We start from the raw sequence: 23,217 nt of genomic DNA, 5'->3' as shown, positions 1-23,217 counted from the left end.
TCTCTCTTTCTGAAAAGTACTTGAGAACATAAAGGAAAAAAAACCAATTTTGCAGTGAAAAAAAATGTGAACAATAACAGACTGACAGAAAGACAAAGAAAAGGATGAAAGAGCAGAGTATAATGGAATTTCAAGAGTCAAAAGGAATGTGTATGAGAGGAGTTTTCACTATAATTAACAAAGGCATAAGTGTTTTAGTGTTGTTAAGTAGTAATGTGAATACTACACAATAGGAATTCTACAGATAAACTGTAAAATTGCAGGGGTCTGGTTTACACTTTTTATCACAACTAATAAAGTGTTCAGGACAACTGGCAAGATAATTTCCATTGTATTAACTCATATTTTAGATTTGTCAAAATATATTTATGGTGCAAGCTTCCAAATAATCACAGAATTACTGAGGTGGGGAAGCACCTGATCAGGAATGGATGCCCCAAGCAAGGTCAGAGCTGATTGTCCAGAAATGTGTCTAGATGGCTTTTGAATATCTCCATGGATGGAGACTCCACAACTTCTCTGGGCAATCTGTGCCAGAGGAAAAACTTTTTCCTGTTTTTCAGAGGGACTCTCCAGTGTTTCATTTCATGCCCACTCCATCTTCTCCTGACACTGGACACACTGAAAACAACCTGGCTGTGTCCTCTGTACACCCTCCCTTCAGGTATTTGTATGCATTGACGAGATTCCTGAGCCTTCTCTTCTCCATACTGTACCAGCTCTTTCATCCTCTTATGGAGAGATGCTCTAGTCTTTGAATTATATTCATTGTCTTTTGCTGGATTCTCTCATTATGTCCATGTCTCTGGTATACTGTGGAGAGCAGAACTGGAATTGGCCCTCGAAATAAGGCATAACCAGTTCTTTAGTCTTGAAACATATTTCTCTCATTGGTGAGAAGGATTTCATTTGTTGTTCAATATTGGGAATATGTTGTACCTTAGATGTTTAGTGTTTTACATCTAGAAGATGCCTCATCTCAGTATGAGACACAGAACTGAGTTGAAGGGGGGAAAAGAACTCTTAGAGAGGAAAATATAACTGCACCAATGATCTGTTTTGATGTTGACTTCAATCTCCTTCACCAGACTTTTTATACTTAGATTACTGAGAATCAAAGATTTATTTCTGATAAATAAACACTTTCCTGGAACCAGAGCAATTGGGTAATTTTATATTCACCTTCATCTTTCTTAACCTGACATATTGCAGAGAAAATAGGAAAGTCAGAAAAGTCAGAAATCGGAATTTATTTTACATTTTAGCATATTTTAAGCTTCATTCTACTTTTAATAAATAAGAAAACACATTTTAGAAGACAGTCTGAATATAGTTAACAAGATGTTTTTGAAAGTAAAACCTTTTTATTTTCTAATGATAACAATTTCATGCCATTTGTCTAGAACATTGTCTTTCAGAGAAATCCCTAAGCACAACCTGTAAAACAGTTCTATTTAGAACTTACTGTGTTTATTCAGACATGGCATTGGGATATAATGAGTTTGGTATTTGAGCACTAAGAAGCAGCAATATGTTACATTTAGGAAAGAAGGGAGGAGGGACTTTTCCCCATGAAATTTCTAAGATCATTTAAGTGGACAGAATGTAATTGCTAAATTGGAATTCAACCAAAGGACTGGAGCTAACTATTTCTTACTCGCCAAAACAAACTGAAAAGCCAAAGAGAAACACCATGGTGTCTTTCATGACAACTGGTGGAGATTTGAAATGTAAATCATCTTCAATTGATTTACTGTCCAGAATTTAAAATGCTAATCCTCAATACTTGTTATTTTGAGGGTTTTTTATTCTAAATAAAATTGAAACCAGTTGCTTTCATGACTGGAACAGTCACAAATGCAATTGATCTTGGCTGCCTGAGAGAGCATCTTTGTCAACAGTCAGAGCTGCTATATTTCTGTCAAAAAAAAAAAAAAAAAAAGACATTTTCCTATGTTGTGCAGAGAAAGCACTCCATGACCTAGAAATCTGGGCTCAATATGAAAACCAAAATATCTTCCAAAAAACACCCTATGCCAATCTTGGTTTTGTAATCAGCCATCAATTATTTGGTACGTCTCTCCCTTCTGTTTTCACCAGTGAATTGCTATGATATGTTCCCAGGTTGATTGTTTCTTAAAAAAAAAGAAACACAAATAGAGAAGACTTTTGTTTTGTAGTTCTAAGAATTGCTGTTCTGACAATCTCACTGCTTTTTAGACTATACTAATGATTAATCCATAGCAATATATATTTTTTTGGTTTTACAAATTATTTGGAACACTTTGTTTATGTGAACTACAACTCTTTTCCATCTGAATTGCAAGGCTGGCCTCTGTCAGAAACATAATAGACTGTTAGTTGAAAATAGTGCCTCTAAGATTTGGAAATCCAATTAAACTTCTCTTAAAACTGTGAGGATGTGGGATAGGAGGAACCTTTGAGAGGGTGGCTAGATTGTGAAAAGTTGTGTTGGCTATTAGCAGAAAAGGGTGAAAATAGCAAAAAGAATACTGAAAGTTTCTTGAGTGACAAAAATTGTGACATTTCTTTGAACTAATTTGAAATACCAAAAATATCTGGGAAAGAGTCATTCTGTGAAAGTTAGAGTTCAAGAAAATTATTCACTCGTTCACCCTCATTTACTCTGAGGGTGACTTAAGCACTTTAACGGGTTGCCAAAAGAGGTTGTGAAGTCTCCCTCCTTGAAAATACTCAAAAGCCATCTGGACACAGTCCTAAGCAACTGTCTCGAGGTGTCCCTGCTTGAGCAGGGAAGTAGGAGCAGATGACCCACAGAGGTCCCTTTCAATCTCAACTACTCTGTGATTCCTAGTCCTGGTACTTCCAAGAATGACATTATTCAGTTATCTTCTGGAAAAATAAATATTTACTACCTGTGCACCTGCTCTTCAGCATTGGGTTACTGATAGTTTTTGTTATTTCATTGACTTACAACTAATCAAAGAGAGGGAAAGTAAGGTGAAATCTACGTAAGGACCAGTCTTTGAATAAAGACAGGGCACATCTGAAAGTTAATAGATTAGTTCTTTATTCTGTACTTGTAAATGTTCTCCTGTAATCACAACCAAATCCTTCAAATCCAGGGGCATTTCAGTTTCCCAAACTGTGAAATGGTTCAAATGTCATGTAGTAATAATCTTATCCATTAATATAATTTCAGTTCAAATTAGAAAGTTTAATTTCCATTTAGGGGTGATTAATGTAATTTAACTGCTAATAGAAAATGCAGTGGAAGAACCAATCCTTTTTTCTGAAGGTTGTGTGCTGAAGGACTATATTATGTGCAATAGCTTTTGAAAATACTGTGGAGGAGAAGTTTTCCTATTGATAGAATTCCAGCATGAGCTTTGCTCAGAAAAGTAAATAAATAACTAAGAGCAGAAGACTAAATTGTGAATTGAAATGCTGGAGGACGATGGGAATTAGGATCTACAAGAGTAGTGGTGTATTTTATGTTGATATAAACAATATATGCTCTGGTGAGTTAATGCTTTGGTTACCACAAAAACCAGTTAAATGTGCTAAAGAAGGTTTAGTATATGTGCAGTTGATAATAACATGGAAACACAGAATTACAGAATGCTTGAGTTTGGAAGAGACTGTGGAGGTCATTTGGTCCAATGTCCTCTACTTAGGCAAGGTCACACAGAAGTAGTTGCCCAGAACTGCGTCTGGGTGGTTTTTGAATACCTCCAAGGACAAAAAAATTCATACTCTCTCTGGGCAACCTGTGCCATGGCTCAGTCATTTTCACAGTGAAAAGAAGTGTTTCCTGACATTCACGTGGAACCTCCTTGTGTTGTGAAGTAACCTGGCAGGTGGTTAGAACAACACACATCTGCTTGTTCACTCCTCCACACAGTGGGATGGGGGAGAGAATGGAAAGGAAAAAAATGTAAAATTAATGGGATGGGATAAATACAGTTTAATAGGACAGAAAAGAAAAAGATAATAATAGTGATAAAAGAATTTGAATATAAAAATCAAATGATGCACAATGTAATTGCTCACCACCTGCTGGCTGGTGTCCAGCCAGTCCCTGAGTAGCAGCCCCATGGACAGCTTCTCCCTAGTTTATATAACGAGTGTGATGCCATATGGTATGGAGCATCCTTTTGGTCAGTTGGGTTCAGCTGTACCAACTGTGTCTCCTCCCAGCAGCTTCCTCTGCTCCCTGGTCTGCTGGCTGGTGGCATGGGTGAGAAGCTGAAAAGTCTTTGACACAGAGTAAGCACACCTTAGCAACAACAAAAACGTTAGTGTGATATCAAGATTATTCTCATCCTAAATTCGAAACACAGCCCTGTCAGATACTAAGAAGAAAATTAACTCTAACTCAGGTGAAACCAGGGCATTGGGTTTCAGTTTGCATCCATTGTCCCTTGTTCTGTCACTAGGCAACACCTGACAGTCCTCAGTGCATCTTCCCTCCATTCTTTTATGCATTGATAGGATTTCCCAAAGCCTTCTCTTCTTCAGTCTGAAAAGTCCCAGATAAACCTACCTTCCTCATAAGAGAGATGCTTAATGTCTTAATCATTTTCACAGTTATTTGCTGGAATCTGTCCAGTATCTCCATGTCTCCAACAGATCTATTTAAGTGGTACATTTTTTTTTCTAAGTATACTAATTGTTATTCCAAGAACATTAAGCCTTTACTCCTAATTGCCTGTGTCAGTAACTTTTTCAAGGTAATTTTGAATTAAGCAGTGAATAATCCATATGATGCTAAAACTTAATGAAATTATTAAAACAGGTGGAGTGGATTTACCTGCAACATACCATGCCAACCAAACTAATATTCTTTCTGAAAGGATAACTGAAATACTGAAAATTGGAAAGCATCAGACAGTAAGAACATATTCTAGTAGCTTTTCAGTACTACCCAAGTTACAGTGATCGAGATACTCTCTGAGCCCTCTTTTTTCTTATAGAGTATCTGGAGGTCCTCTAGCTCTTTGGAGTCCTTCAGGCTTTGTTTATACAGGCATTCTCTGTAAATTATGCTGCATGATAGGACAGGAAATCCCTCATAAGAGTTGTAGGTACCACAAAGGGTCTATCCAAAATTTCAACCCTTAAACAAATTTCTTCTGCTATCTGAGAATGTTAATACAGTTCCCCATAGTATCCCTACCACTTCTTTTATGAGGCTGAATATACAACCATGGAGAAAACTTATAGGAGGTATTTAAATAGTTGCAATTACGTTTTTTTAAAGGATGTGTGCTTTTACAGAAGAGTTCAATGAAATATTAAGTAAGTTTTTAACAAATTGCTGTGTTTCAAAGCAATATGTTGTATCTTGGAAGCAGAGGGAAGTACCAGACACAACATTTAAATACAGAAGGCAGCAAAATGAGGACACCAAAAGTGTATCAACAAGCTTGCTTATTTGCTTAGATAGATTTATATAAATTCTGTTAAAACTAGACTAGATTGTTTTCATTTGTTTTCAATTACCAAAGTTATCTGCCCTAATGTTTACATGTTACATTTACAGTTTACATTTTTTTACATTTTCCTCCTGTTAACAACCTGTTGTTTTACCTAAAGCTGTATACTATTTCAATTTTCAGGTTGGTTTTTTTTTTTTTTTTGCACTAAGTAGTGCAGTTTTTGTCTCTTTTTTAAGTGTGCTGGCAGACTGTTCCATTTAATTCATACCCTCTGGGTGGCTTCCTAGAAGAGCACTATCTAAAGTTATTGTTACAAACAACAATTCTGGTGTAAATTTCCTGGCTCTTTCTTGGGGCTAATAATGATGATGCTTCCTTATACTATACTGAACACAAACTATTTCATTTATTTCATACCTTTTTTTTTAATGATGCACGTTTCTGAAACCATACATAAGTTTTTTTCCTTTCTCAGAAGCCTTCAACATTTCATATTCAGAAACAGGGAAGTTGTTCTAGATACTTAACATTTTTCCAGCTTTAGATTTTTTTTCTTTGAGTTCTTGGCTCATTTCCAGTCCTTAGTCAGTCCTTGTTTGAAAATTATTTCATGGTTAAACTGCCTAAGGTAATAATACTGTTCTGAAAGTACTTTCTTCGTCAGTGCCATATCACTGAGGAAGAGGAAAAAAGTAACACGGTAATATAAAATTTTGATTCTGTATTTGGTATTGTTCTCTGCAATTTTCCTGACTGACTCTTATAGAAGCCAGTTTAATAATGATGACTTAATGTTGATTTTTTAAAAAAATGAACAGTATTCACTTCTACTTATATTTCTTACCTAGAGATGTGTCATCATGAGTAGCTGAGGCAAAACGGCAACATTAGTACTTTATAATTCCATCATTGTCTTAGATCATCAGTACTTTACAAATTGTAAGTTATCTTGTAGCAGACATTGTATGTCTTTGAGTTTTCCAAGAGGCTTGTGATTTTAGTGGTTATTGCTGCTAACCTAGGAGCAGTCTTAGCTCAGGGGTGACTCTGGCTATTGACATTTTGTTGGAAGACTTTGCCATTAACATTTAAACAAAGCTTGAGACAATGAGATGTGTTAAAACTTTCCACCTTAATGTGGCTGCAGTCATCTGGAAAACTGTGCTTGAGCAGGGCTCTGCTTGGGAGCTGCTATGTGGCTACCACGAGGCTCTGGCTCATCAGTGATGCAGGGTCTAGGAGTTAGACATTTAGACAGGAATGGGCATGATGTATATCCAAAGAGGAGGTATGTTGATGCCTTAGGATTTTAGCTTTTATATTTTTCATATCCTGTAATTCTTTAGTATACAGCTCTAAACTCCATATACAGTGTTAGCTGCTGTTCTGCCATTTTGGTAAGACAAAACAATTCCTCTCTAGACCTGGGAATCAAGGACACCTGACTGTCTCAGGCCCCAAGAAATGTAAACAGAAGTGATTTGGGGGGGAGCAAACTTGGGGTAAATTACTTCATTACCTGAAGCTGTAATTGGAGAATTAATCCCCAATATGCAAAAGGACCAAACTTATAAAAGTATGGCAACCCATGACCCTTTGTCCATTTTTGTGTGTAGCCCCTAGGGCGGGCTTTATCTGCTCTAAATGTACCTGAAGGCCCTTCAATAAATATAACTGGTTTTTATTATCTGAATTTTATCTAGCCTAGTTCTTAGGTAGTCCCAAAAAGGCATCAATGTGAACACTTTGACAGTATTGGAAGGAAGAGAATGAGTGACAATGTATGGAAATTTGCACAGGAAATCAGAAAGGAGGTAGAAACTGAGGACCAGTGAGTATTCTAAGCACCAGCAATAATCATTCTATTTCTTTAGACAGATGGAGATTTAATTGTTTTACAGAGTGCAAAACAACTTTGAAGAAAAGATTCAGGATAAAATTACATCCCTATTTTTAATCTGACAGATTATTGATATATTAAAAATTTTCTCCTTGCTCTGTCTTTTCTGATTGTGACTCCTTTTCTTGTTCTGGGGGGATCCTGACCGTGCACTGAAAGAGCTTGCTAAAGTGATCAAAAAGTAACCTGACAACAGCTGTTTTCATCCTATCCTGATGGGTTGGATCAGATCAATAAAAGGACTGGAGCAGCAGAGTACCTTCAAAAAAAGATTCAAGAATATGCAAACAGAAAAATTACATAGGAAGGAAGTAGAATAAGCAGTAGCAAATGTTGAACTCTGATTAACTGAGACATAAAATACAGTTTAGTCTGGGGAAAATCATAGGATTTTTTATAGTTCAGTATTGTTATCTGTTGAAAGATGCATTTATAACCGGATTTTGATTCGAATCCATGCTCTAGACCACAAGAAAAAAAAAAAAAAAGAAAGGATTACATTTCATTTTCCTTCATCTTTGATACATCTTAACCACCAAACATCTTGCAAGGCTCACTTTGTAATTATTATAGAACTAACTTAAAACACTGAAATAAACCAATTGTGCTGATATTTATCAATTCACTCTTTGCCTGTCCCTCGATATCAGACATATATTTCCAGAACATGAAATTTTTTTGATGCATAAGTGAGGTGGAACGTATAAATGTGAGAGCATCTACTCTGCTCTCACAGCTGAATTATGATGTTATTCCCAACAGAGGGTTCATCTGACCATGCTGCAGAATAACCCTTTAAGTGCTCTGGTCAGAAGGAGGAGTCTATTTGCTGTTTCTCACAGAATAAAGATGACACTGAAGACTCATGTGACATATCACAGGGTAAGGTAGAGTAGATTCTCTATTTCCGTGATTGTTCAAGAAATCTTACTGATGGTTCTCCATACTGTGCTTTTGTTGCTAATATTGGAATATTTGCATAATGTGTGTGGAGATATTATTGGTATGTGTGTGGAGATGTTATTGGTAGCATCTTGAACAAAAAATGTGGCAGAAAGAGAGGAAGGATAGTTAAATCTGGAGTAAAATTATGATATTCCATGCTAAACCTGGAAGTTGGCTTGCTTTCCACAGCTGTTGGCAGGTACTCTGACCACTTTGGCTTTCTTCTCTTGGACTTTTTTTGTACAGTGTGTTTTTCAACTTGTAATGGCCTGAAATGGTCAAAATGGCCCTACATTAGTGGTCGAAAGGAACTGTAAGGGTACTGAAGCCAACAACGCATTTTGTACTTCTTTCTGTCATAGACTCAGTTCTAGAAAAGATTAAAGGGATAGTTTCTGGTACTGCTGTGCAACACCTGTAAAAGGCCTTCACTGATACCTCACCTATAATAAGAGAAAAAATACTTATGATTTTTTGAGGTGATGTCTAAATGTTTTATCTTGATCCATAAAATGTTTTAAGAACCATACTGGCTGGTTCCAGTGGAAACATGGAAAATAAAGGGTTATTTACAACCAGATTGTGTATCGTTCTAACACTGTGGTTTGGAAGGTTTAATATAATTGCTAATTGTTTTCATCTATAAACAAAAGTGGATTAGTATACTACATGCAGTCAAAATAGATGAAACAGCAGGACACATTTCATTTAGTAGCTTTTTTATGTTAAAATATGTGAGTTTTTCTTTGATTCCAGCATTTCTTGCTGAGATAGAGCTATTATCAAATTTTGGAATAGTCTTTCATAGCAGTCCTTCACTAACTTTCTTTGCACATAAATGAAAAGTAAATAGGAAATAGATCTTGCTTTTACAGTGGTAATTTAAAATTGTCTCCTAGTAGAGCTTCTCATATTGTAATCTCAGTTTTCACTTATCCCTGTGGTGGTTCTAGCAAAATCATTCATGTTTGAATGAAGATTTAACTTTTAAGAGAGGATAATAATACCTAGAATAATATGAAGCTGAGTCTGGGGTGGTTTATGTTAAATATCAGTAAAAAATATTTCACCCAGACGGTGTTTGGGCTCTGGTCAGGATTTGCAGAGAAGTGGTCACAGCACCAAGCCTGACAGAGTTCAAGAAGCATTTGGCAACACTCTCAGGCACATGGTGCAATTTTTGGGGTGTCCTGTGCAGGCCAGAAGTTGGACTCAATGATCCTGATGGGTCCCTTCCAACTCAGGATATTCTATGACTCTATGATTTGAAACTTCAAGTTAACACAGTTTATCACATAATTAAAAAGTGAAATGAAGATTTTTAGGCTTTTTTTCTATCACCAGTGTAAAATGACTACTAAATAAGTTTTGTCACTGCTTAAAGTGGTAAACATTTTAAAATTCTTTAATTCAGTCATTATAGACTTGTGTTTTTAGAAAAACTTAAAGTTTATTTTTTTAGAAAGAAATTTTTGGAATTCAAACATATTCTTAAGATGTTCTTTCCACTTCTGTACTCAGTAAATTTTTTCCATTAACTTGGACTAGCCAAATGCTGGAACAGAATAAGCTTCTATTTAAAAGGTTTTCTTAATGAAATCACACTTTATATGAAATCACTCTTTATATGAAAAAAATCTTGACCTTTTAAAATAAATTTTTCTTACAGTAGGGGAAAAAAAAGGGTATGATAGACACATCTTTATATAACAAGATTTAAAGATTAAATTATATAGGTAGAGGCATAATTACCTGTGTAACCTGCATAAGTACAAACTCAAGAGTAACAGAACCCCCATGCTAAATGAGAGCCTATGGTAAGTTAGTTAATAGTCAATTTTTTTGAAGGAAAGAATTCTTTATAAAAAACCCAATGGTAAAAATTTTAAATAATTATGTTTTAGTTTCCATTATGCCTAGTGCTACAGTGACCCTTGTCACCAAAGTACAATTTGAATAGTAGTTAATTTCATAATATTTATTTATTAAAATTTCAGGATACTATTTGACTATAGGGTGGAAAGAAACTAAGGACAGGGGGTTTTCAAAGTCTTCATTCAATTTCCTTTTCACTTACAGTTTTGATGGTTATTATGAGCATAGATTAATACTTAGCTCCAAGGTAGAATTTGTTCGCATAAAAAATGGTAAGGGTCATAAAAATATACCAATTTTTGCTTAGCTCCAGCTAACCTAGCACTTTAGAAACACTCATCATGGAATCTATTCTCTTGAATGCAGTGTGTCAGGAAACATATCACTGTTATGCGTATAACCATTAAACCTTAGCTTTCCCTTAGGGCCTCTTTCCAATACTTTATTCATGTAGATTTTTAAGTAACTTGCTCAGCACTCATTTCAGTGTTATAAGGAATAGATTATACTTTAGCACAGTGCTACTCTTGGGTTTTTTTGTGCTGAATAACAAACCTAACAGAAATACTCCTTTTGTAACGGACACTGGTAATTATTATTAAACTGAGACCAAGGTGGTATGAAAACACAGAAATACTGTCAAGAAATGAGGGATAAGCTGAATGAAAAACAAAAGTCCCTCTGCATTTATTTTAAAATAAATATACATATATACATGTGTGTGTAAGTGGAAGCACAACAGCTGTTTACTATTCAGAAATAACAAATATAGTGTAGCAGTTCAGCACTAGTTGAACTAAAATGCAGCCATTTTCATATACCTTCAAAAGCATGGTAAATCAACACCATGGAATATTTTGTAGGAAAGCAGGATGCCAAATGTATATTTCAAGGACAATGAACTGAAATGCAGCAACAAAATGTAATTTCTGTAAAAACTACCACTAGCAGTGGTACATCTGCAAGGTTTTCATTAACCCTTCTTTCTGCATGTGACCAGAAACATTTATAATTCGAACTCCCAAGTATTTACCTGGAAAAATCATTCTGAACTTCCCAACACATTGCTCCTGATTGCCTGTGCTCATAGCCTTCAGATTTACCCCCTAGAATCTTGTAGAAACATACCTAGCACTAGTATTTTCTTTTTGTTGCTGTATCTCAGCACCTATATCAAACTGTCACCATGGCTTTTTGTACTTCAGTCCCTTCTTGTTCTTCCCTGAAAGATGTCCTCTTGATCCTTTGTTGGAGAGAGGTTCCTTCTCTCTCCTCAGTTTTCTCTTTGGCCTGTATTTTCCTGTCTCCTTCCAGCTTTGGTAGGACAGTAGTACATAACAATAAAGCTTTCATAATGACTCTCAAAGTCCTGTCCCCTCATAGAATACAACAGGCAATATCATTATGTTGGCCTCTTCAAAACTTTTCAGTTCCTTCTAGTTAATGTGTTTGATGGGGAATATGTGGTTGACCTTTCTGTCCTTCTTCGCATTTCAGCATCCTCTAAGTGTTTCCTGTACATAAACCTCCTAAGAAAAGAGAAATTTGAGGTCTACTTAGAAATACTCCTCCCCAGCTCCTATTCCAGGGAATTTGTGCAGATGTCTCAGTCTCTTTCTGCTTCCTTTCTTCAAGTATCAGAAGTTATTCAGTTCTTCATCTCTTCAGTTATTGTTCTGTTATTTGGTAATTTAAGCTCAGATTGGCTAGACTGCCTTAATAAAAAATTAGAAAATGTTTCCCTGAAATGCCTTTATACTAATTATCATGGGCACCAATGGTTTGACAGCACAGTATAGGCTGCTTCACCCTACCAGAGAGATATGCCAAGGAATGGAGCAACTCTCCTATGAGGAAAGGCTAAGGAAATTTTTCTTGTTCAGCCTGGAAAACTGAAGGCTTTGGGGTGACCTAACTGTGGCCTTCCAGTACCTGAAGGGAGCCTACAAGAAAGGTGGAGAGAAACTATTTACAAAAGCATGTAGTGAGTGCAAGGGAGAATGGCTTGAAACTGAAAGAGCATAGGTTTAGATTAGGTATCTAGGAGACATTCTCTGCTCTGAGGTTTGTGGAATAAGTTTCCCAAAGAAGTTTTGGATGTCCCATCCCTGGAAGTGTTCAAGACCAGGTTGGATGGGGCTCTGAGCAACCTGGGCTAGGGAAAATGTTGGAATTAGGTGATCTTTAAGGTCCCATCCAACCCAGGCCACTCTATAATTCTATGTTATAATGTTAAAACTTGAATGCCCTAGTATGTGTAGGGATAACATCTGCAGCAGCTGGGACGAGACAAACTGTCCAAACCCAGAGTATTTTGTTTATAAATAATACTTGAAGCAAAAGAAAAAAGCTCCTAAAATACTGCTAAATCAAAGCCCTTAAAATATTGCTAAAAGCTAATCAGCTCCACATCTACCTGGATTTTCACATGCAGGTGGATCCTTACAATATGCAGTTGGATTGGTGAATTGTATAACTCGGTAAAATATGCAAGTTCTAAAATACCAAAATAAGCAACACACAAAAGTATGCTGGCTGATTAGTGAAATACACAGCTTGAGCAGTAAATTATATAATGTGATTAGATGACTAGATATATAACAGAATTAGGAAAAAAAATTACTAATTTATATACTGTCCTTGATATTTCAGTAAATATGAGCATAAAATTGTCACTTTGAAAGCTTTGGTACATTGTTTTGCAATAATTTCAAAGACTGTAGTGTCATGGGCATTTTAGTATTGATTTGAATTGAACTTTTGATCTAAGTAGACCATATAGAAAACACAAAAAACTATGAAAAAAACAGTAAAAATGAAAATTTTTCTCTTAATATAAAAAGATTTCTCCTTCTTACTCTATTTCTGTATATAGGATTTTCAAGGGCCAATGAAATCAAAAGTGCAATGGACCAAAGAAAAAATGCAACAAAATTGGTAGAAATTGTCCCTATTTTCCAGGGAAATCTTCTGAAGCCAAACAATCTGTTTAATTTATCTCTTTATATTTGAGAAAAATATTTTTAAGCACAAGGGTTTTTTGGATTTGCATCTTCTGTTCCCTTGATCTAGTCAAACACACTGTAGTGAAGTTAATATTTCTTTAATTCTCTTGATGGCAAGAATTAATATTAGTTAATTGTTTAATATTATTTTATGTAATAAATACTAATATTTATTACAAGAAGTAAGCCTTCTTTCTGTAGATGTTGATCCTGTTCAGCTCCTTGCATTTCATAGTCTGCTGAGAAGGGAGAGGAAGATTTTTCTGGGTTGGGACTTCTTTCTGCTTCTGATGGAGTTGTAGATGGTAGCAACTGTCATATTTCCCAGGGATGTAAAGTGGAGGAACAGTGGTCACTGCTTTTCAAACTGATTAGTCAAAGCTTCAAAAGTGAAAGCATATTTTGCAGTCTCGGCCTTTTTCTGACACTATTGTTAATTGCAGATTTAGTAGCTTGTTTCTGTAGTCTCGCTAATGCAGCATTCCCCACCAATACATTTTTAGACCTAAAATACTCTCAAAAAGTCTAAGAGTTAGAAACCCCAGAGTTAGAATAAAAAAAATTCAAAAAAATTTGAACCACAATGTTTCCCTTTAAAAATACTTTCAAAAGAAACACAGTTCAGGTTGCTTTCCAAAATATATAAATATTTTATAGCAGCTTTTGTACTTATGAAACAAGAAAACTCTTTTAATAACTTGAGAGTGGCTACGGCCCCTATTATGATGTGTATCTTACTGAGGGATATGTTTTTAACCTGATTACCTTGTCAAATATGCAATATATTGACAAAAATGACAAACACATTATAAAATTTGCTTAAATAACAAGCATATTTCTAGTTTTGGAATACTCACTGTCATCCAGCAGAAGCTCGCCTTGGCAGACTGCCATCTTCTTTTCCCTTCCTTACTCTAGTGACACACTGTTTCTTTGAAGTAAACAGGCCTCATGCAGTTAGGTTTCAATGTCACTAGCTCTAATTATTTGTCTTTTCTACCTCTCTCCCGATGTACCATTAAATTACTGTCCTCATTTTAAGGAGGAATTTGTTAGACATGACCTTTACATCTCTTTCAGTAAACAGAAAGAATGATCTAAGAATAATTCACAACTATATTGTTAATGAGCTGGAAATGTCTTGCTAAGAAATATAAACAAATCGTGTCCTTTGATTTTCAACTAAATTGCGTGATATGCAGCTTCAAATGTCCTTTGTAGGTGTAAATAAAATGCTACTCTTCCAGAAAATGCTGAAAAGCCACCATTCTTTTTATTCCATGATACCACACAATAATGCTAATGATTATTATGAAGGTTTAACAGTGACTATTGTTTATAAATGTCACTCATGTATTAATGCTATTAGTATTTATTTTGAAGACATTTGAATTTGCAAGCAATAATTTTTCCAATCAACCAGTGTAAAATAGCAACACTTTGGTTTTTACTCTAAACATTTTCATTGTTTTCCATAAACAATGTGTTACATTTACTGAGTATTTCCCCAAGGAAAAGAAATGAGTGGAACATAAATCTAACAGTCTGAATTAAGTCATTAGTCAGTATGTACATGGTAAATGTATATGTTCATAAAATACATAATGTTTCCTTCCTTCAGTCAGACTAAATAATTCCTGATCTGTGCTGTTTATTTTAATCCATTGTTTCCTATCCTGCCTATGGACAACAAAAAGAAGGCAAAAAAAGTCTGGCTCACTTGGCTTGAAATACACAAATATTTCAATAAATAAGTGTTCCTAAATAGTACTTTTGAGCCTCTCCAGCATCAGGCTTTTAATCCATAAGAGAGGAGCTGGCTCCTGCCAAAGGTGGTGGTTTTTGTTACATTCATGGTTCCTAATACCATGCCCTAGGTGCTTCTCCTAGATTGAGAAGGTCAGTTCAGAAGGTCAATTTCTCTTTGTAGCGTAACACTGTTCTCAGTAAGACTAGTCACTGTGCTGTCTGCTCCCATGGAAGCCCATGGAAGATTTGAGTTCTGATGTTCTAGTATGGCTTAAACAGTTGGTTCTTCATTCTTGTATAGTCTTCAGAATAAAATTATTTCATAAATATATATATATATTTATAATATTTCTTATATATATAATTGGTGTCAAAAACATCAGGGACAATACCTGTGTGGGGTGTGAGCAGGTTGATGTTCTACTCAGCCTGGTGGTACAACTTAAAGAGAAGGTGGAAAGGTGAGGGAGTATCAGGACATGTGAGGAGGATTGACTACTGGAGCTGCTCTGTACCAGCCCTGAGGCAGGGTAGCAGCCCACTGCACCTCAGGAAGTGGATGATCTCCTGTGCTCTGCCTCACAGGCAGGAGGGGGACCTAAGAGACAGGAAAGAGTGGAGGCAGGTCTCTGTTTGGGGTAGCAGACAAATCCCTTCTTGGTCTCCCTTCCCACGCTGGCTGCTCCTATGGAAAAGATACAAAGCTCCAGAAACTGGAAGCCAGGAAAATTATAAGGTAGGTGAAAGACCATGTTGGACATTGCCTCGGGTGTCAGCCAACCTCCTGTATTGAAACTGGCTTTACAAAGCAAAAAAGAAGGGAATCATCATAGGCAACTCCCTTCTGAGGGGTACAATATACTGACAGGACACATCCACAGGGAATTTTGCTGCCTCCCTGAGGCATGGGTACGATACTTCATTAGGAAACTCTCTGATCTGGTATGGCCCTCTGACTGTTACTCTCTGTTGGTTATCCAAGCTGGTAGTGATGAGATTGAAGGAAGAAGCCCTAGGGAAATCAAAAGGGACTTCATGGTACTAGGGTATCTTGTCAAAGGAATAGGTACATGAGATGTGTTTTCAATTGCTTCGGTTTCAGGCAGGAATATTTTGCAGCCCAGTACCCCAACAGAAAAGAAATACTAGCACATTATGAGGGAGTTAAAGCCACTTCAGAAGTTGCTGCTAATGAAGCACAGTTCCTCTTAGTGTCACAATTGTATGTGTTAAACTGGATGTGCAAAGGAAATATCCTCTCTGTCTTCCAAACACTGTTGCATACTGAGGGCCAACTTCCTAGGAACTGGCTGGACGTTGCTGCCTGATAGGAAGCAGAGAATAAATCTCCTTTGGTTTTGCTTTGCTTCAGCCTTTGCCTTTTTTTTTCCCCTCCCCCCCCCCCCCCACCCCTTTCCCTTCTTTGCCCCATTAAACTTCCTTTATCTTGGCTCACATGTGGTTTTTTAATCTTTAGTCCTATTGAGGAGGTATGCAAGGACACCTTGGTGGGAATTTGGTAGCCAGACAAGGTTAATCCACCATGATAGCTTTTGAATAAAGTGAAGGGCAGATGGTAGACCTTGTCTAGGGATATCTAGACTCTAGTAGACTGCACAAATAAATCTTGGAGAGGTTGCAGTTTTTCAAAGCTCTGTGGTAAAAGAAATCTTAAAAAAAACAAAAACCTGTCTTGCAAAGACCATGTAAGTTTGCTGCAAATCCTTTTAAAATTTACCACTGAGAAATATTTAACAAAAAGAATTTTCATTTTCCTTTTTCTTTTTTCTACATCGCATACTCGTACAATGATATTAATCTGTTGTCAAATCTCCTATATATCAAGGTTCCTAAAACATACTAGAGACAGTGCTGAAATGTTTCAGTATGGCAGCACCTTCCCTTTTTCTGTAGTTGAGCTATTACTGAGAGAATGGTTGGCTGTCTTCATGTGACAAGTTACCTTGAATATGTAAATAATGATGATAATGATAATGATAATAATAATAATAATAATGCAGTTACCTGAATTTACCAGCCAGTTACTAATTGGATGTTTGGTAGTAATTAACAATTGTACACAAAAGTAACTTCAGATAATCAACCACATTGGTGTGCCAATGTGGTTGAGGAACCTCAAGTGACATTGAGACAGGCTGTACCTGTCCAATAGCTATGATCAAGGCCAAGACAGGGGTATAAGGGTCAGCATGGCTGTGGTGTGAGAGGGGCCTCTTTTGTGATGGTGAAGAAAGCAGGCTGAGCAACGGCAGGAGAGCAAGGAAGTATTAACATTGAAAATGCACCTTTGCAGGGATGGGAGGCTGAGGCAAGGAGAAGACAGAAGGAACAAGTGCCACCTGCAGCCTGCACGTGGCTTTCAGCACAAAGCAGGTAACTGCCCAAGTGTCTTTTCCAGTTGTGATGGCACATTTGTAAAACAGTGCTTGTGGCTCCTGCTGGCACACCTGGAACTTCAGTATTACAAAAACCAACAAACTTGGAAACCCTTTTCTGTCTTTCTGCTTTTCATCTAAAGATATGGGCTGCTTCTGAAGTTATTTGGAATATAGTGAGGTGGTGACTTAGTCTAGTGAGTAACTCCAAGTGACAGGATAGGAAGAAGCTTTGTAACTTTCCTTGACTTTCACCTGCCATATCTGCTTGGAAACTCCACAAACCTTTGAATTCTTTTCTTGACATAGTATGTGTTTTGTTTAAAAAGAGGCAGAATAAATGAAGACATTAATTTGGGATGTCTGGCAACATTCTTCATTGAGTGTGCTGAAATGTAAGATAGAGAATACTCCTATTATAGCAACAATGTGATTATCTGCTGACACTTTTATCCTCAATGGTAACTTTTTAATACATATTAGGATCCTTTAAACAGTGCAACTGATATAAGTAAAGGAGCATAAATTAATTAAATTTTAAAAATTCTAACAGCAAGAATATTTAATATTTACCAAATTTAAAGGAAATAAATTAAGAAATGTGAGTGATAACATTGTTCAACTTAGCCTTTTCTAAATTTTTTGATTGCTTAGAAGGCCATTTGTAAAAAAGAATGACAAGCCTCGGTATAATATATTGTGCTAAGTGTAGGAAGCTCTAAATTAAAATTCATTACATTCAAATAGTGATTGTTGTAAATATTCATGTTTTAAAATCAAATGCTTATACTTCTTCATTTTTCATCTCTTTGGCCATATGTGCATTAAAGATGTTGAGTAATTCATCCATCACTTGGCAAGTTTAACAAACCTGTGTTTGCAAAATGTAGATCAGAAGGCAAAAATAGCAGCTGGGGGAAAAACATAGTCTTAATCATGCATTTGGTCGTATTTTTTTTTTTTCTTTATTGGTTTATTTTTAACATTTATTTTGTTAAAGATTTCTGCTAGAAAAAATCAAGTGTGGCACGATGATTTGATAAATGTTCTGTGTTGAGGCTCAAAACACAGGTTTGGCAAAGCTTTAAAAATCTGAGTCTGTTTTTGACAACAAACTCCCTGTGTTCTGAAGCCTATGATGCCAATCTTTCAGGACAATTGAAAACGCAAGATGGTAACAGTCTTCTTTTTGGCATATTTTGTTAAATAATCCAAAGTACTTAGAATCTGTGCATTAATTATGAAAAGAAGTTATGGTATGGAGCTAACAACCACCATGTGTGTTTTTCAAGGGAAAAAATTAAAGACTATGTTGCTTTTATTCACTTCACTTTATTCAAATTACTTTAACTTCAAGGATGAGTCAGCAAGAGCTCTCTAATTTTGGTGATGATATACACTCAAAGTTCTACAGGATCTGAAGAAATGAGACAATGAGTATGGTATCAAATTTTTTAGTCAACTTACAAAAAAGCCATTTACATTGATATGCCAGGATTTCTGCGTTAGACTGGAGGAGAAGTAAAAGAAATAAAAAGAAGTAAAGGAGTAAAAATTGTCTGGTCTAGTGAAATTGGATGTAAATATTTCTAAGAAATGCAAAAAATAATAATGCTTTTTTAATAGAAATTAATATGTGCACAAAACAGGCCATAAGCAGGATGTTCCTCACAGATCAGAGCAGAGGATCTTTTTTTCCCCCCTCAAAATACCAACAGGTATGCTGTTGGAGACCTTAGTAGTCATACTGTACTGCTAAAACAATATATCTATTTGCATGTATGTGTGTATATATACATGCACACATGATTTCAAAAACTTTTTCTTTCTCAGGACATCAGAGGTTTGTTAGTAAATGTAACTTTAGGCTTAGGGGGTTGCTGATTTTTTTATTTTCTAGAACACAGAAAGGATGATTATTTACTAATCTCCCTGATCTATGGGTATGGTGTTTCATGTATGTATTTCTTTAATATTGTCAAATGGCCTTAATGGGTAAAATTAGAGTTAAATACCTATGAAAAATCTTAGAGTTTGATTTTCTTCATCAACCATTGAGCTCAGCTGCATAGAAATGGAGTCAGGACCTTAAGATATCAGAAACTGATATGCTAATGATGAGTGGGCATTGTGTCAGAACAGCTTAGCTAGAGACAAAAATGGTTCTGCCTTTGACCTGCTTCACTAATGGAGTAGCTGTTTATATGCATTTCATGTTCAGCACATTTTTACAGTGATTCTGAGTTCTGTTTATTAATATGGAGAAAAATACACTGGTTTGATTTAGCATTGTACTCTTGGAGGAAGTAAAAATTATCTTCAGTTATCCTGAAGATATTATATTACCCTCTATTAAGGCCAAAACAGTTACTCATGTCTTGTTCTTGAGAAAAATGGCTACACAGTTTACAGTTAAAATTAACAAGAAGTCTTTGTGATCTTCTTTATGGTTGTTTAAAATACAAAATTTGTCCTACAAATATTTCTCGTGAAAACTAATTATAACAATATACAAATACCTGCCTCATAGTTGGTAAACTCTAATGTAATAAGTCTAGTTCTTGCTCCTTAACTTTACTAATGATTGTAAAAGCAATGTTGCTACTTATTTGTAGCAGGATCTCCCTCACCTTCTGTAGATAAAAGAACCCTCTTGTTTTTAATTTGCTATCAAACACATTTTATTACTGCAAACTCATTAGTAAAATTAAAAGTGCTATCTTTTGCTATTAAGTAAATTAGTGTTAAATTATTTATAGGATAAGTAAATTAGGGCTCAAAGAGTGTGTCTTAGTCTGGGTCTTTGTGTGTGCACTCTGCTCCAAACTTCTTCACAGCAATAGGATTGATACCAAGTCACAAAGTAAAGAGTAAACTAGGACATGTTAGAGAAGCACTCCTACTCAGGTGACAATTAACTAATCCTCAAGTATGTCTTGCACAAATATCAAGTCACATTTCCAACCTGAGAAAAATCTTTTAGATCTAAATGATAAAATACTTCAAATCTCACCTCTATGCCTCTGTTTTTCTTCAGTACAACAAATAAATTGTGTGGATACTTGACTAAAGTTCTGGAAATATAATCCATGTTATTTCTCTAAGCTGGAGGCACAATATAGTTTGATTTGTGTTTGAACATTTTGAAGAATCTAGAAGCAATGAAAAGAAAATTAATTGCAGTTGATCCATGGTATTCTGTCATATACACATAAATAACTACTTTCTCAAAGTATTAGTATGGAGTAAGGGTTCTCTGTATGTTTTAATGTATTTAGTTTGAGAACTTGTGTTTGATTGTAGATTACTCTTTGGATCATTATGCTGTTTACTCTCCCCGAGACTAGTCAAGTAAGAAGAGTACCATCACAACAAGGCTGTGCAACTAATTGATTTTTTTGGTTCATTGGCTGAAAGAAACAACTGTGGAAATAAACACATTTAATGATTTGGATTTTCATGCTGAAAACAAAAAGAAAAGGTTTAAATGTATTAAATATTTGATATTGAAATAATTACTGTGTAGTTCAGTTATGCCCTAAAAATTGGTGTTTTGTTTAAAAAGTAGACCTTCTATGAACCTAATACCGATATTTGTTCCCCCTTCTTTTTATTGCATTGGCAATAGTAAGAAGTTTGTTACTGTGTAGTTGCCTCATGTATGGCTTTTCAAAAGTGATTCAGCTCTATTTCCATAAAATATATTTCCTATAAATTTCTGTTATTACAAAATGTTTTGTGATACAATAGCCTTATCATGCCACTGTCATTGTAATAATAATATGATTTTTTTTCTCTTATAGACCTTTTTTTCTTTTGTTAAAAAGCAATTTTATTAATCACAACTTTAACGCTTGGATTGCAGCATTAAGATATAATTCATTAAAATTTGTTCCAGACAGCATGAGTCATGCAGTAAAATATTTATTACTGTTTCCAACATTTTTGGCAGATAACTGAATTTTGAAAAATAAGGAATTATTTTATATACATAATATATTGATGATATCAGTCTGTAAAATAGTTACAGGGTTGTGTGAATTTTACTTATCTAGACACAATCTCTCTAGCATTCTCATAGACAAGATGATTGAGCATGAACTGGGGGGCAGACTAGAGTATAGACAGATAACTAGCTGAACATCTAGGCCCAGAGTGTTGTGATCAGGAAGCTGATCTACTTGGAGGAGAGTTCCAAGTAATGTACCCTAGAGGCTGATAGCAAGCCTTACACTATTTAGCATCATCATTAGTGATGGGACAGAAGGAGCCCTCACGAAGTTTGCTGATAATACAAAACTGGGAGTGGTAACTGATGCACCAGAGGGTGGTGCTGCCATCCAGAGGGACCTGAACAGAAGACCTTTCCCCCTGAGGGAGGAAAGAACTGACAGGAACATAATGCTCAACAAACTGAAGTGCAAAGTCCAGCACTCGGGAAGAATAATGTACCTCTGGATTCTGACAGGCTGTGAAGAAGGTTCGCAAAATAAGGGATGACGGTGCTGATGGGGACCAAATTGAGCATGAGGCAGAAAAGCATGTTTGTGGAAAGAAGGCCAGCAGTCTCTGGGGCTGCACTAGGTACAGCGCAGTCATCAGGCCAAGGGGTATGATCCTACCACTCTACTCACCCCTGAGGAGGCTACATCTGAAGAGCTGAGTCTAGCTCTGGACTTGTCAGCACAACAGAGGCATTGGGCATACCGGAGTGAATTGTGTGAAGATGATGAAGGGCCTAGAGCATCTTTCATATGAGGAGATGCTGAGGGAAGTGAGGCTGTCTAGTCTGGCTCAAGTTTTACCTTATCAAGGTGTACAAATATTTGGTGGGAAAGGGAAAAATGACAGGGTCAGGATAGATTCAGTGGTGCCCAGTGACAGGAAAAGAGGCAATGGACACAAACAGGAGAAAACACAGGATATTCCATCTAAATATAACAGAACACCTTTTTATGGTGTGGGTGATGAAATCCCAAACCAGATTACATAGAGGTACTAGGCATTTTAAGGGCTGTAGTTGAAAACTACTGTTTAACTGGAGGTTGAGCTAATACTCAGTGCCTTTTCCTTCAAATCAGTAATATAAACTATGAAATTAATTCCAACAGATTTTGCAACCACAGGAAGAAGCTACTTGTTCTTAAATTTCACAGCATTTTATCTAGCTTATTTAGTGTTACTTGCAACACAGTTTGAATCAGTCTGAGCTGCTTCCTACTTTCACTCCCCAGTGCAATTCCAGCTCCAGCTGCAAGTGCCTTCTCCTTTTTTTGTGTGCTAGTATTAGTGCTTTTTTATCCTTTGATAAATGGATTCAAAATGCCAAGCTGGAAGAAATCTAATCTAGTAGAAAAAAAAAATGCTGTCTCATGTCAAGAAACAGAAATGGATGATTTCTGCATTAAAGGCAAGGCTTTATATTATAATTTTGTATTTATAAGTCAGTGGCTTATAAGACAGTGGCTTATAAGCCCGGAACTGATCTGTTCTATTCTGTCCCAAAGAGCTTGAAGTTTTAAGTCATCTCCAGGATTAACACAAATGTAGAGACTTTCCCTCCTTCCCACCTGCCCCTGACTGCAAAATAACCTGATTCATCTACCTCTTCAGAAATCTATACACCCCCAAACCCTTCAACTCCCTTAGCTTCTCTAATATCTGACATCACTAACTTCTAGTCAAGACCTACTCTCAAAACTTGTCCATGTTTCTTGCCTTACTACTTGTCACTTGATCTGACTCAGTCTTCTAAGTTGAATGAAAAAAAAGCAGAAGTGTTTTAAAGAGGATGCACTCTTTTATTGGTGGTAATTCAATGCTTTTTCTCCAGTTGAAATATTTTATTCACTTGTGGATTTAGTAACCTATCTTCACAAAAATTACAGGATTGCTTAGATAAACAGAACATCAGTCTTATTTTC

At 36.0% G+C, this 23,217-nt stretch overlaps 1 long non-coding RNA gene across 1 annotated transcript in view; it reads left to right on the top strand.

Moving 5' to 3' along the window:
• LOC138104668 (uncharacterized) overlaps window positions 1-21,085 on the top strand; it is a 38,428-nt gene extending 17,343 nt beyond the window's left edge. Inside the window, exons 3-4 of the long non-coding RNA XR_011148208.1 lie at window positions 17,212-17,291; window positions 20,597-21,085. This is a non-coding gene — a long non-coding RNA (uncharacterized lncRNA). The remainder of the gene's footprint in view (window positions 1-17,211; window positions 17,292-20,596) is intronic.
• Window positions 21,086-23,217: the final 2,132 nt, after the last annotated feature.

This window comes from Aphelocoma coerulescens, chromosome 1A (genome assembly GCF_041296385.1).
Source record: "Aphelocoma coerulescens isolate FSJ_1873_10779 chromosome 1A, UR_Acoe_1.0, whole genome shotgun sequence".
Lineage (NCBI taxonomy): Eukaryota > Metazoa > Chordata > Aves > Passeriformes > Corvidae > Aphelocoma > Aphelocoma coerulescens.
Note: the sequence above shows the minus strand (reverse complement) of the source record. Positions and strands in the feature narration are given on the sequence as shown.